The sequence below is a fragment of the Amia ocellicauda genome, chromosome 15 (genome assembly GCF_036373705.1).
Source record: "Amia ocellicauda isolate fAmiCal2 chromosome 15, fAmiCal2.hap1, whole genome shotgun sequence".
In the NCBI taxonomy this organism is placed as follows: Eukaryota; Metazoa; Chordata; class Actinopteri; order Amiiformes; family Amiidae; genus Amia; species Amia ocellicauda.
In genome coordinates, this window is record NC_089864.1 from 2298910 (window position 1) to 2310955 (window position 12046).

The 12046-nt window shown below is 42.6% G+C and overlaps 1 long non-coding RNA gene across 1 annotated transcript; it reads right to left on the reverse strand.

The window, feature by feature from the left end:
• Positions 1-5101: 5101 nt before the first annotated feature.
• On the reverse strand, positions 5102-10513 carry LOC136771610 (uncharacterized). Its single transcript, XR_010822347.1, has 2 exons — positions 10450-10513; positions 5102-9023 (listed from the first exon to the last, which is right to left on the reverse strand). It is a non-coding gene; the product is annotated as an uncharacterized LOC136771610 (long non-coding RNA).
• Between the last annotated feature and the right edge of the window lie 1533 nt (positions 10514-12046).

Sequence of the window (12046 nt, forward strand, 5' to 3'; positions counted from 1 at the left end):
GTTTCAAAGATTTATGGATATTCCTCGTTTGCTAGTTTCATGTTTCGCCTATTTGTGCACCCAGTGTTGTGGCATTTTGAGATAATACTCGAAGTCAAAGATTCAGATGATTACTGTTTGCCAGTGTGGCGATGACTGGGCTGACCTCCCCAATATGGCGGCCACATTACTCTCCCTCACACCTCTACCATCGAAGGATGGGAAGATTATATGAATAAGAGGGCCTGGATTCCCTACAGTAGGATTTCTAGCATTATATCATAGAATCCAGTGCAGGTGACAGGCAAGCTATGAACAACATGAAAAGCTCTGAGGCTATCAGTAGCTGCACAGTAGCAAAGACAAGGTACAGCAGCAGCAAACCCTCGCGCCACTCCTCCCTCCTCAGCACCATGACCTGATGGGGTGCAGGATTACCATGGATCGCTGCAGGGGTGTGAGGCTGCAAAAAGGTTAAGAACCACTTTCTAATGGTTACAATTAATCTTCATTGCAGATGTGATGGAGTTATCTTAACCCTGTGAGCAGTAAACACCTACCGACCAGTACGTTAGAGTGCTGTGGTCCTCAGGGAGTTACACATACTGGTACGTGCTGTCCGCTGCCTCGCAGACAGTCTGCAAGCTCACGGCTGCGGGCAAAGAGCACCGAGGCGACTGTGACGTCAGTCACGACTGGATGGATGGTTAGCACTGAAAGCCGAATGATCTGTGAGGGGGTCCAGCCACCCTTTATCACAGGGCTTGCTGCAGTGTTTGCCACTTTTTATATCTTCAACCTACAGTACCAAGATGAGGCGGCTCAGACACGGGAGTTCATTCAGAGGTAAGGCCCCACCCAGGGCAAGAAGCCTGTCGCACCGGCGAAATTCCTCCCCCGAGAGTCCGGACCGAAAGGTTGACATGCGACAGCTGAGAGAGCTGGCTAAAGATTGTGAGGTTTTTAACCCAGCAGACAAGGAAGGAAATGTCGACGCGTATATTAAGGACATTAAGTATGCTTTGCGTTTCTATCCTGATGCTACGGAGAAGGAAAAGGTTCTCCTAATCCGCAAAACCACCTCTCGCCAAGTCCATTCTTGGATGGAGAGGCAAGGGTCCATGGTCTGCGATAGTTTTCCGCGATTGTGCAGAGCATTAATTAGGGACTATTCCAGGTTCATTGACCCGGTGGCAGCAGTGACTGCCACACACCAGATCAAACAGGGTAAATACGAGTCCCCCCGCGATTATTATGAGAAACTTAGGAAAACCTATTTTGCGGGTCAAGATCGACCCGGGGCCGAGGAAGAAGTGAGCTTTAAGGGTTTGTTTGTTGCTAATTTGTTTCCAGCGATTAAGGAAATGATCATATTACATGCAGACGCTATGCATATGAACATGGCCGAAATTCGTAAAATGGCACAAAAACTTGGGAAAGCAAGTACAATAGCGCTTCTGATGGTAAAGACACAAGCACCCGAGTACTGGCAGTGCACTCTGAGTGCCCTGTTTCTCCACTGGAGTTAAAGGGGGCCGGGATGCCCAAGGACAGAACCCGAGACCCCCAGGCTTACAAGGAAAAGTATGAGGAAAAGCAATCTGGTCCTAGCCCAGTAGGGTCAACTCAATCTCTGAGCAAGGCTGCAGGTTCTGAGCTGCTGCAACGTTTAGCTCTGCTCTCGTTGCCCCCTCTTCCCAAAATGGAAATTAGTAGCCAGGGTAAAGGGCCGGACCTGCCACCTGAGCTGGGACTAGCTCCGGAGCCACCCCCTGTCCCCGCTTCTGTGTGTTTGATTGGATGGGAGGAACGGCAGGGGGGTTTCCCTGACACATCAGCTCACTGGTACCTCCCAGTGGGGGAAGCTGCCTGCAAGCAAGCTGAACCTTTGACGATGTTACTGGGTGACCTGACACACAGAGGCAGAGCCAAGCGAGTTTACATAGAAGTGACCATTGAGAATGTGTGGGAGTGTGGAGCCTTGTTGGACACTGGGGCTGAAATTTGTTTAATGTCCGCCACCACATTTGGCGACCTGAAACAAATTATGGAAACCTCAGACCAACAACTGAAAGTGGAAACTTGTAGTGTGAACATTACAAGTTACACAGAGACTAAGGCACAGATCACTCGAAAGGCGTGGTTAGAATTCACTTTTGGGAAGATGAAATTCGTTCACCCAGTCTATATTTCCCAAGCTGAAACCGAGAAGTTGATCATTGGTCAGGATCTTTTGAACAGGTTAGCACCGCTTATCGATTGTAAACGGAACAAGTTGTGGGTTCAAGTGCAACCACCAAAGCAGGTGGAATTGAATGACAGACATGATACAGCCACCAAGGTACTTCGCAATGAGACCATTTTTGTGCATGTCCCTAAAGGGGGCATCACTCACTTCGATGATTTAGCTCTGTACCAGTTAGACTCTGAGCGATATGAAACTGAATTTGAAATTGTAGACGCCTTCCGGGGACACAATTGTAAATTGGACAGCGTTCTTAGCGAAAAGGTAAAAATGGAGGGCACTAAAATCATAGAGTTTGCAATAGACCAAACCGGTTTGCAGACCACCCTCCTAGAGTCACGTGAGAGAAAGCACAGGCTGTCTCACGGCTGGGGGGCTGAGGATATGGTACTCATAACGTTGCTCCCGAGTGGCTGGATCATAACAGGAAGTGTGATATGGATACTAGCCAAACGTCTGCGTGTATTGAACGACAGAGTGCATAACCTCAAGGGAGTACCGGCTTACCATGTAAGCCAACCATTCGAACCCAGGTCCCTACCCACTATAGACATCAGTGAAAGTGATAGTGAAGATCACGTGCCTGAATAACCCTTGAATTCCCAGTCACCTCCCTCTGTTAATCAACTTCCCCCTATTGGTTACCGTCAGTAACCACACTCAATATACTGAGTAATACTAATACCAATTGTTTTTGTTTTTTTGTTTTAATGTACTTGTGTTATAATATGTAACCTGTATATGTGCTAGTATAGGATTGTCAATTTGATTGGAATACATTCTGCTTAAATAATGAACTATTAGTTTGTTTTCTTTGATTTCTCGGGGTCATGAATGGTGAAGTCCACTGTTGAATTCTGTTACATAACTTTGAGATAAATGCTTAACGTCTTATTTTGTCTTGAAGGGGATAACGTCCTAGTCGACCTCAGTCCCATTCAAGAAAGGGGGTATGTAGCGTTATGTTGGGTGTATTTTGATAAGAGCATTTGGGCTCTGAGCTGAAGCACTGATCTAAAGAAGACCTCTCCCCCCCCAAAGTTATCAGATTTCCTAAGCTCATCAGCTTGGAACTGGTTTGCATCAAAGTGACAGTTTTGGGGAGGATGGCACCGAGAAGAGGCCAAATAGTTTGGAATTCTGCTATGAGATGTCTGGAGAAAGGGGCCTGTAGGTGATAAAAACTCTTTGAAGTGGATGAGAGCCGAAATCCCAACATAGAGCTACGAACCCGGGCCAACCGGCATTTCCAAAAGATGGCATGGATTGACATCAGTCATAAATCAAGCCCCCCTCCAATAGGACACTGGGGGCTGAAACCGAAATCCAATCTCAAGAACTCAGGGACCAATCACCTATTGATCTGACAGACTATAAGGAACAGCGGACAGTCAGTCTCTCTCTCTCTCTCACCTGAACCAGTAACTCGCTGCCACAGCTCAACCTGTAGCTCTGTTGCCAGAACCGGAACCAGAAACCAACCAAGTCTTTGCCGGCAACAGAAGAGTTAAACTGGGAGAAGGAGATTGAGCCGTACGAAGAATTCTTTTAAAGGACTTTATTAAATAAAGAACTTTACAGACTGCGCTGCCCGCCTGTGCCCACCTGATCAGTGGAGTTTTACAGCTGGACAATTGACTAAGTCGACTGTATACAAAAGTGTCAGTCATTTAAATAGCTATTGAGTCTTAAGAAACTTGACCCTTGGAACAAACAGGGCCTGCTTTCCTCAAAGACTTTGTCTTCAAGTAACTACAGTGGAAACCCTGCTTGCCAAGAAGATTTTGTGCACAACCTTGGAGCCTTCAAACCAGTGGAAAATCTGGTTGGAAACGACTCTACTTTCGCGAAACCCCAACTTCCAGGTGCATCGACTGAGTGGAAGTTCTTGGACAAAGCCGAACCGGACTGCCTTTGTTCCAACCACACGGACCTCGTGCCGTGTGCTGTTATCTGAGCCCGAAGACAGAGAGGCCTCTCTGCGACGAAGTTCACATAAGTTTAACAGTTTGGAGTTCATGATTCATGACAATTGAGGAATCAATTAGAAATGTTAATCTGTGATTTATAACTGTAGAATGTGTAATATCATTTTGTTTTCTTAAATATAAATGTGTGTTGCATTAAACTGTTTTGTTGATAATTTTAGAAATAAAATCTGTCAACGCCGAGAAATATCTTCTCATTCCTGTTTTACTGTTTAGTCTGAAATTGACACAAGTTAATAGACATTAGATTATTGGTGGCCCTGCCTATCCTTAATCATTGAATAATAATCAGTTAAGGGAAATTGTGGTAACAAGTAATGATAGGATCTTTCTCGGCACCTAAACGTAAATGAGACTGATATATATATAACGAGAAGTTACCTGACATAAATAATAACCTGCGTAGTTATTTAATGTCTGACTAACAATACTAATGAGAGACTCACCTTCGTCTTACTAACCGGTATTGTAGTCAATGTGTTTATAACCTTTTTTGTTTAACGATTTGTGTTATCATATGCGATCCCATGGTCTTTGATTTGGTCACGGAAGTGATTTGTCTTTGATTTGTTGATCTAGAGTTGAATTTTAATTAGTTTTTCCCTTTTGTATATTTAGTGTAGTGCTACATTTAGTCTTTGTTTTGAATACATTTGACAATTTATATCTTTGGAATTGGTGTCTGCGTCCAATTATTACAGAAATTGAGTTCTACAAGATTCCAGGATTCGTGATAAGGTGATACTATAAATTCACTTCTTTAATTTAAATTTATAAGTGTACCTTACGCTACATAATTGGCCTTCTTTAGATCAGTGCTTCAGCTCAGAGCCCAAATGCTCTTATCCAAATACACCCAACATAACGCTACAAAAGTAATACATTGAAGTTTTTAATTTTTTCCATAAAAAGTTTATTTTTGGAATTTTTAAAATACCAAAAAACAAATGCTTACAAATAAGTGTACAAGAGATATCATCAGTTTTGCAAGGAGCACATCCGTGTAGCCCCGCAAAATTACATGGCAAAACAAAAACACAATTGGGCTGCATTGAATAAATACAAAAGCATCCTCAAATGTACTCATTATTTCTGTTGTCATTATTACTATAGTAATATTTAATCATAACAAGAATATCTAAATTGCGCATTTTCATTCTCGTGATAAACTTCTGCCCCCCCTTCCCAATCACTATCATAACTGTGTACAATACTGAACAATGTGCCCAATTAAGTTTACAATACAAAAACATGCTTGATTAAGTTTTATAGTTCTCAGAAAGAGTAAAATGTTAAAAACATCCTCCTCTTAGAGACAGGGTTATGTTTTACAGGTTAACCCGAAGACTTAATCGATAATTGAGCATGCAATATCTAATAGATCGATTAAAATATATATATATTTAGAGTTACTTTTGTTTGACATACAATACAAAATAAGGACCCTCTGTAATATACTCTTACAATGTTTTATTATCAGTCAAAAGTCAAACTAAAACAAAATAAGTAACTTACTGTGTGTTGTCCTTACGAAATGTCCAACTAGATAACATAATTGTAAAGGTCCAAAAATAATCAAAAACTATGTACAGTATATCCAATCCAGTGTCCATTCAAACAGGCGTATTTTAAATGTTTGACAGGAATACAAGCCGATCGACTTGCTCTGGATCCAGGGCTGCTTTACAATGTTTCCTGCTGTAAAAGAGACACATTTAGGGCACAGGGATGTGCCTGACACACACAAGTCTTTTTTGGCCAGTTGAGCAAGATGTGGCTACTTCAGGCCTGATTGCCGAGAGTGGTGTCTCCAGCGTCTCCTGCATCAGTTGTATTTCATAATTCTCCATTTCTTCTTGCTCACAGGTGTTAGTGTCACCAAACAGGTCACCCATTGATAGTCAGCACAGTTTTTCTACTAGCTTCTATATTTTCAGAAGTGCCATGTTCCTTTCCCAAACCAGTTTCTTTTCCAAAACCCTGTATCAGTTCTTTTTGAATGTCTCTGTGCACCTGGCGCTTTTGTTGTTCAAATCAATGTATCAATCGGTGAAAGCGTGGGTCAAATAACGTTTTGTTCAAAAGTATGGATGTTGATCGTCGTTCTTCTTTGTTGTACCTCAAACTCAGATCACTGTAGATTTTGTTTTGCATCTCCTTCATTACAGGAATTTCAGATGATGCAAAGTTCTTAACTTGATTGATCAGGATATGCTGAAGGGGTAAAACCGCTGAAGCTGTGGGGTATTTGTTTGTTGATAATGCAGAGGTTGCCCTTTTGAATGGCTTCAGAGTGTCAACAACCATCCATTCATTAGTGGTTAACTCCAGATGAGAGCTTTTCATTCCCCAAAGATTACAACGGCCACTGCAGCCGTCCCGTCATCTTCCGCCAGCTCCACTGCTGAAGAGTTGGTTGGATCGCACTTAGTATGGATCCTGAGCTTCCCACCGTCGCTCTCAGGAATAAGGAGAAGTTTAATTTGTCTATTCGTGGCTTTGTTCTGCTATTCTGAAGTAGAAGCACTGTAGAACTACACAAATACAAAGTAAATGTAATATTAACAAATACACAACACAAATAGAATAAAAAAAGATTTAAAAGAACAAATTACATTGCTAATTGTTTTCATAAGTGTTAAAAATTTAAAATAGTGTTTCAGTGTTGTTGTTGTTATTAAGTGTTACAAACATGTGCTTTTCAGTGACGTTGTGTGTGGAGGTTCTGTGCCAAAAATAACTACATATTGACTTTGTGCAGCTTTAAAGATGGTCAGTTCGGAGAAGTTTCACTATTCACTTTAGAAACAATTCTATCCCGTCAATTGGTCACAAACTTTTCATCACAAACTTTTCCTCACCAGTGACAATTCATCAACAATAAGGTCACCGACAAAAGACTGTGATCAACAAGTTTTCTGTAAGAAATCACTACTTAAGCTGTGCTAACAACAAATAGTGCAATAATAAGTAACAGATACAGTACATATTCACTTACAAATTACATAAATAAATCCCCAACTGATCAAAGAAACACAGACAGCGCAGATACAAACACGGGCCCACTGTGCGTCTGCTGTACACAAGGCACAGAAACGCTAATACATGCAATGGAAACATGGCTGTAACCTGGATTCACAGCCTCTTATTCACTCAGTCTGCTTCTGCCTCATAGTTAGGGCTGTCAGTCAATTCAAATATTTGATCGGTCAATCAATGGGCATCAGTTGATTAATCAGTAGATTAAATCGAGCACTTATTAACAGTCTTTAAGTGCTTGCGCCACACAGTAATACTTAAATACTAGGTATTGATCTTACAATATAACACTGAACGGGAATGGTTAAAAAAATAAAAAATAAAAAAAAATATATATATATATATATATATATATATATAAATACACTAAATAATTATAATTAGATAACTAAATAATAATCACTTCAGTAAACGGATGTTTTGCTCACAATTGATACCATAAACTACTCACATTGCTTGCAAAGGAAACAGAAAACCTTGACTTTGTCTTCAATGTTTCCTTATGAATTCAGTTTGAATTCAATAATCTAGCATCTAAGCAGGGCAATATTTGTCTTGTGTATTTAATAAGCCTAATCAGCAGCCTAAACTGCAGCTACTCTTCCTGGGGTCCACACAAATGGGGATGGCGATGGGGATGGTTCTGGGTCTAGGCCGGGAAACAGTAAACACTGGCAATTTAAACTATATTAAGAAAAAAAAATTATATATATATTATACACACACACTGATCAGCCATAACATTATGACTACCTGCCTAACATTTTCTCTGGTGACTGCAGGGTGGGGGGTGCCGACGGAGATTGCTCCAGTGAGAGTGGGGTGGGGCTGCCTGATCTGCACCAACGCAGCCCCATACGCCATAAACTGCGATGCACTGTGTGTTCTGACACCTTTCTATCAGAACCAGCATTCACTTTTTTAGCAATTTGAGCTACAGTAGCGCTTCTGTTGGATCGGACCACATGGGCCACACGGGATTGGTGGAGTGCTGCAGAGATGGTTGTTCTGCTGGAAGGTTCTCCTCTCTCCACAGAAACACGCTGGAGTTCTGTCAGAGTGACCATCGGGTTCTTGGTCACCTCCCTCACTAAGGCCCTTCTCCCCCGATCGCTCAGTTTGGCCGGGCGGCCAGCTCTAGGAAGAGTCCTGGTGGTTCCAAACTTCTTCCATTTACGGATGATGGAGGCCACTGTGCTCATTGGGACCTTCAATGCTGCAGAAATTTTTCTGTACCCTTCCCCAGATCTGTGCCTCCATACAATCCTGTCTCGGAGGTCTACAGACAATTCCTTGGACTTCATGGCTATGTTTGTGCTCTGACATGCACTGTTAACTGTGGGACCTTATATAGACAGGTGTGTGCCTTTCCAAATCATGTCCAATCAACTGAATTTACCACAGGTGGACTCCAATCAAGTTGTAGAAACATCTCAAGGATGATCAGTGGAAACAGGATGCACCTGAGCTCAATTTTGAGTGTCACGGCATAGGCTGTGAATAGTTATGTGCTTTTTTGTTTTTAAATACATTTGTAAAGATTTCAAACTTCTTTCACGTTGTCATTAACGGGTACTGTTTGTAGAATTTTGAGGAAAATAATGAATGTAATCCATTTTGGAATAAGGCTGTAACATAACAAAATGTGGAAAAAGTGAAGCGCTGTGAATAGTTTCCAGATGCACTGTATATAGACACTAAAACGGTCACCGGCACAGCCCCAGCTGGGGATTTTAGGCTCCCCCCCAACTGTGCAGGACCCAGAGACAGACCTGTGGAGAGAGAGACCCCATTAGTGCTGCTGCCCCTCACACTCGATACCTTCCCCCTCTGGGACAATTACCAAACCACAGCCCCCCCACAGGGCTCAGAGGTTTAGTCTTCTCTTCTGCACAGAGAGACAGTCAGTGCACTGACACAGACACACCAGAGCACATCAACACACATCTCTTATGATTATGGACTCTCTCACACACACAGCAGGTCATTGTGGAAGTACTGAAGCGCTTACACTGATCTTGTCTGCAGATAACGGCACAATACAGGCGTGTGGACGTGGGGTAATACTGAATTGTACACATTATACACTGGGTGAGGTTTGCTGCCAGTGATGGTAAGGACTGCCCCTCTGCTGTTCTCCTCCCCACCCCCTGGTCCTTCTCCTCTGTCCCACTCCTGATACGAGTTTGTACATTCAGTCCCAGACTCGAATAACTCGCTTCCCAAATCCTACACAAGACCAGCACAGTGAAACAGAAATACTCCTGAGTGCTGGTGTGTGAGGCGCCCTGTCCCTCAATGGCGCCGCGCATCCCTGCAGCCCCGCCGCCTCTCGCAGCCTCTCCTGCAGCCTCCACACCGCACTGCGCATGCCCGGACGCGTCCGCCACTGGAAACGTGGCATGAGCGGCACTGTGACGCCCCACGAAATACGACCTCCTGATTGGCTGCTGGAGTCTGTACAGATGTCAGTCAAGTGTTATCGACCAATAGCGGTTCTAGAAAAGTATTCTCGGCTGAGCAAGACCGTTATGTATTTTTCGTGCAGAAAAGCCTGTCTGCCTGCAGCACACGAAGTGCGTTAATGAAACAATCATGATAACGGGTCACAATGAGTTGACTAAACGGTGTTTTTCAGCGAATCATATATACATTATTTCATGATTTGCGCTGGATTACCTGCACCCGCCCCAGCGCTCTTGTTTTGCACAGATTTATCCCCACCCTGTTTTCATCTGGCATCGAAAATGTAATTATATTTTAATCTCAATAACGTCATTTTAATGTCAAAATACAGTTACGTATACAAAATACAACATGACTATGCATAACCGTCAAAAGACATAATGCAACAAATTTAATATAACTGACAGCATAGCACCATGCACAGCATTATAGCTACAGTAAGGACATTTATTGTTTTATTGTTTAAAGTATTTTACATTCAAAAAAATGTAAAACATACACAATTTTAATACTCGATTAAAATTGTTTAAATCCATTTCTAAACTCATTTAAAAACTTTTTAAGCCCTAAAGTGTTTGAAGAAAAAAGGAAATCGCAAATAAATTCTAAGTGAATGTATGCATTAAAGCATAAAAACGATTCAATTCGTGAACAAATGGCAAACTGCCAAAACAACAAAATTGAACAAAACAGTCAAATGCATCAGATCAATCAAAACGTATCTTTACATACCTAGACACTCTACTCTTCTGTGACTCCACACTGTTCCGAAAGTAACCACGTCACAGAGCATGACGTCGTCCCTCCACCGCCCTATAAAAACCCCGCCCACAAGCCCCGCCCACGCTGGCACCGAGGCGCCCCATTGGTCAGCGCTCTGCGCACTAGAGACGCGATGATCAGAGTAGAGAATAGATAGAGAGCTTCACGGCACTTTTGTATGTAAAGAGGTACGCCATCTTGACTAGGATTAGTGCTATGTACGATTCAGCATTCAGGGAGCAGTAACTGTAAATCATTTCCCAAGAAAGGCTTCACAATAATTTGTTACGTGGCCAATCACCTGCAGAAGACACTTGTCAGTAATTCTGTATGTGGCCAATCACCTTCCTCATTTATAAAACTAAGGCAAAAGAAAAAACGAAGAGGAGGGAGGAAACTCCTATTGTGATTCTTTTTTCGAAGAATTGGCGTTGATGTTTGTAAATGGTAGCTAGTGTTGAGGTCGTTAACCGGGAGATGTTCTATTCCATTCACCTAAAAATGTCATAATGTATATTTTTCAAATGATGTGACTATTTTGACACATATTCAGATTCTAAATCAGTCCTGTAACACTACAACCAAATGAATTAAAGGATGCCATGCGTACATATTCAACGCTAATTGGGATTGAAATTGAAACTATTTCGTCTTCATGTAGAATAACTGAATTTCATAACTTTATGTGATTTGTTGATAGTGAGAACTAATTACTGACATTTTCTCTGTATATTTTTGACAGCAACCAGTTGTGTGTGTTCACAGTACTACACACACACTGACAGGCAATACTACATGAAGTGACACTGTGTGTCACTACACACTACCTGTGTGAAATGAATGATTCTCCCCCCCACCTTTTTTCTTGTATGTTGTTAAGCGAGGGGCTCATCAGGTTCCAGCCTGTTCTCGCTGATGAATGAAACTATCAGGCAGAAACACGCCTATGATCAGATGATGGGCATCATTGATCAATAGCTCTAGATCTAGTCCTGGATCTAATCAGACTTCAGTCAGAGGTAGTGACTCTGGTGGGGATGATGTAAACACAGCTGGTAGTGATCTAATGACAATGATAAATACATGATGAGAGATCACTTATCTGTGAAAAGCTATTCCTTGTTTGCCAGTGGCGTGGTGTTTAGCGCTGCTGCCTCACAGCTCTGGGATCCCATGTTTGAGTCCTGGGTTCGGGGGCCTGTCTGTGTGGAGTTTGCATGTTTTCCCTGTGTCTGTGTGGGTTTCACTGGGCACTCTGGTTATCTCCCACCATCCAAGGACATGTGGGTTAGGTTGATTGGTCTCTAAATTGCCCTGTGTGTCTCTGTGTGTTGCCCAGCGATGGACTGGCGTCCCGTCCTGGGTGTATTCCTGCCTTGCGCCCTATGCCTGCTGGGTTCGGCTCTGGCTTCTCCGTGACCCTCACCAGGATAAGCGGTTTCAAAGATTTATGGATATTCCTCGTTTGCTAGTTTCATGTTTCGCCTATTTGTGCACCCAGTGTTGTGGCATTTTGAGATAATACTCGAAGTCAAAGATTCAGATGATTACTGTTTGCCAGTGTGGC